The 4,168-nt window shown below is 41.2% G+C and overlaps 1 protein-coding gene across 1 annotated transcript in view; it reads right to left on the bottom strand.

Annotated features, from left to right (window-relative positions):
• dcc (DCC netrin 1 receptor) overlaps positions 1-4,168 on the bottom strand; it is a gene marked incomplete at its 5' end in the record, with an annotated part of 178,856 nt that overhangs the window by 162,636 nt on the left and 12,052 nt on the right. The gene's annotated exons all lie outside the window — the stretch shown is intronic.

Consider the following 4,168-nt stretch of genomic DNA (forward strand, 5'->3'; position numbering starts at 1 on the left):
AGGAATGCTTCCAGCACCTTGTTGAATCTATGCCACGAAGAATTGAGGCAGCTCTGAAGGCAAAAGGGGGTCCAACCCATGACTAGCATGGGGTACCTAATAAAGTGGCCGGTGAGTGTATGTGGACACACAATCATTGGAGCCACATTTAAAAGCTGAACAGGCCATTATTTTGGCAGCCTCCACTCTTCGAGTTTCAGGCTTTCCAACAGATCTTCCACCAGTATCGGGCTGCAGGGATTTACTCCATTTCAGCCACAAGGACATGAGTGAAGTCCAACATTGATGCCAGGCTGACATTTAAAAAAAAAATTGGATAATAGGGATGGAAGAAAATACAATTGTGTAAAGCAGTTGCAAGTAGAAGTTTGCAGGTTAAGAACCAAATCTCTAAATTGTCCAAGACCCACAACTGAGTTGATTTTAAGAAAGTGCTGTAATTTCTTTCAGGAGTCGGCTGCACTAAAACTAAAAGCAGTTTATCCCAGTTCAGACCGCGATTGTGGAACACACAGTAAAAGCCAGTCAGCAGAGCGAGGCTGGTAATGAGCCTCTGAGTAACAGGTAAGATGGCAGTTTTCCAATAAGAGCCTGTTATATATAAAGAGAAACCAGTAAGTATCCCTTCTAAAAAATAGTCTTCTGATTTTCCACAGCTCTGCTTACTATGGTTAAGATGTTAAAGTTAGGGTTTGGGTTAAAATAACTAACTACAGGAAATGAACTGTGTTCTCCAATGTTAAAATCCAATGTTTTGTCGACTTATCCTTCCACTCTCATCCATTCTCAACTTGTATACATTCAAATATTTGTCTTTGTATTTTATCCTATTATTATTTTATGTATACTGTATTTATGTATATTGTATCCTAGGATTACATTTATATTTATATTCTGTGCTGTGTGACTGATTTTGCTGCTGTAACACTGCAGTTTCCCATTTTATTGGGATCAATAAATATCTATCTATCCATCCATCCATCCATCCATCCATCCATCCACCAGACTCCTCCCTATGTGGAGCTTGTCGCAATAACAACGTCACACTACTTCCTCCTTTGCTCTTCATGGACAGTCATAATTACGGCGGGCGCTAGATGACTTTGTTACTTGAACATAAACATTTTCTGGATGGACTGATGCAGCAGTTTTTCCTGGGAGGAGAGGCGCCTAGAGCCACACAGCACTAGAGCCACACAGCAGTGTTGTAGTTTGTCTTGGTCTCGAGAATGGTGGAAGACCCCTTCCGGTCTCTGGTATGGCTGTTTGAATCCCAAAACCAACTCAGAATTGGCTTCTTTAAAAGTTGACAAAAGGTTGAAGCTTTCATGTTTTTTTCAAAGTCAGATTTTCTATCAGATCTCAACTAGAAAAACTGAGGCCTGAGGACACACACACACACACACACACACACACACACACACACACACACACACCTGCAGTGGGTCAGGTTGTGTTCACCCCCAGGTTGGCCCTGGGGCTGGTGGGTCCTCATAGAACGACAAGACGATTTCCTTCAGCAGACAGGAAATTACAACACGCCCCACAGCACTGACAGACACACACACACACACACACACACACACACACAGAACATAAAATGTAAAGCTGTACGACCTCTAGATTCAGAGACAAAAAACAAAAGAAACAGAAACAAACACAAGATAGTCAGCAAAATTGTGAGCAAGTGAACACACAGAGACAGAAGAAGAAGAAGAAGAAGAAAAAGAAGCGTCCACGCAGCAGATTTTTTGGGTTGGTCACAGAGAAGAGTAAAGAGTGAGGGACCACACAGATAATCACTGAATGACAGTGTGACTCCTTTAATGTTTTCACAGACACGCCACCAAAAGAGGGGTCGTCAGCAGATCAGATGACACTCCGATGGCACTTGCATCACAATGAGGAACAACACACACACACACACACACACACACACACACACACACACACGCACAAGCACAAGTGCCAACCCTGTCCACTGAAAAAATACTGAGATTGTGTTTGCTTCAACACGTCCTCGTACAAGCGTCAGGGGGACGACACACGGCAGTTAGCATGATCGGCCCACATACCCTGAAGGCAATGAGTCTGTTGTACCTTATTAGACAGAAATCTATGCATTTACCAGTTATTTCTGACAGTTTCATGGTCAACAATGTATCTTATGCTTCACTAAATAATACCACAATTAACAAAACTGGTAAAAAATAAAAAAAATATTTAAATCAATCGTAATCCAGGATAAAATACTGTACATTTCCCTCAAAACATAAATTGCAGGGATGATTTGGCCAAATATTGGGCTTTGGTTTTGGTTTCTGCCAAACCTTGGAATATTTGTCCAGCGAACCAAACCCTAAGCTTGCACTAGTCGCGTTACTCTGGTCGACGTAACGACGCCGCCGGTGATTACGGGAAGGTGTTTACGTAGGTGGAGCGTTCAATGCAGTAGGCTGCGAGAAAGAGAAAATGGAACGCATGAGCAGAAAAAATGATGTTTGGCAAAACATTCAGCTAAAAGAAGTGGGCGATTGAAGTCCAGCTACGTGGTCTATTTGCAGTGGTGATTTGTCTCGTGGTGGTGGCGAGGACCGTTAACAATACACAACATCGCCGCTGTTACAACCTTTTCGTATGAAACATCATACAATGAATACAAAGAATAGAATTGGATTCAGTGGGATCTTATCCAGTGAATTAGGTATTCAGGCAACACCCAAAAATCTGGATTCTGTGCATCCCTAATAAATTGAGGAAACAGTTTAGCTGATTTAAGTTTTTAAAATCTTCAGGGATCCAGAATCATTCCAACGTAATCCATCTGATCCAATAAAACTTCACACAGATCAAGTGAATGAGCTAAAGCGGCAAACACAGGGAACTCTCTGGCTTTTGAGAACTGTCTCTGATTCTCTGAAGCATCCGAAAGAAGTAGAAGGCAGTGTTCTCTAGTTCTCCGCCTTCCCCAGAGTCAAACAAATAGTCCTTTTAGAGACGTTTTGTCATGTCTACAATACATCAGAAGACTTTGAACAGTATGTAAAAAGACTTAAGTCTGACACCACCTCACATCTAACCTTAAAGGTCCCATGACATGGTGCTCTTTGGATGCTTTTATATAGACCTTAATAGTCCCCTAATACTGTATCTGAAGATTCTTTTTTATAGACCTTAATGGTCCCTGATACTGTCTCTGAAGTCTATTTTATATAGACCTTAGTGGTCCCTAATACTGTATCTGAAGATTCTTTTTTATAGACCTTCTTTTTTATAGGGCTGTAAGCAAGACCACCTTTGTCGAGTCCAAGACAAGTCCAAGACCAGGACTAGTCAAGTCCAAGTCAAGACCGAGTCCAAAGAGGTACGAGTCCGAGTCAAGACCGAGTCTAGAGAGGTTCGAGTCCGAGTCAAGACCGAGTCCAGGACAGTAAAAAAGGTCTTATGCATGACAGTCTCAAGACAATCATTTTGGGTTATTTGTTGATATAAAAGCCAAAACAGTGTCAGAACACCCAGGATTTATGATTATATACCCATTCCCCTTGATATCATATGGTGATAACTCATAATAGCTACATAGACAATATTGCTACAGTAGTACTAGTACTGAACATTATAACTCATACTACTACAGTAGTACTAGTACTGAGCATTCAAGCACCATTATGACAACATAGTTTCACTCCAGATGTAGTGTAGAAATGAAGTGACCAGTGTAGCCCTATGGTTGGTTTATGGCTTCCCTAAAAAATATTGTATTCTATTGTTATTTGGACGTTGTCTAATAGGAAAACATGTATTTTAAGAAAACAAAGTTTGGTTAAACAACAATGAACAGCGTGTAATTTAACAAATGTTCGTTAACACACACACACACACAACGTTAGCTAATGTCCGCTAGCATACAAACGGGCTAATTATAGCCAGTTAGCTTTTTTATAACGTAACAAAAACCCACCCATGTCGTAGGCGCAAAGCTTATTTCATGTAATCCAATTATGGCTCAAACTAACGCCACAGGTCTTATGTTGACAACGTGGACGCAGATATACGAAACTCCGAAGGCAGCTGTAATATTTACCTAGCGTTAGTAAGCTAGGCTAACGCTGGTGCGCTAACGTTAGCAAACATCGGCGTAGCGTTAGCTAGCTGTCTAAACTTGTAA

This window comes from Etheostoma cragini, chromosome 16, assembly GCF_013103735.1.
Source record: "Etheostoma cragini isolate CJK2018 chromosome 16, CSU_Ecrag_1.0, whole genome shotgun sequence".
Classification (NCBI taxonomy): Eukaryota; Metazoa; Chordata; class Actinopteri; order Perciformes; family Percidae; genus Etheostoma; species Etheostoma cragini.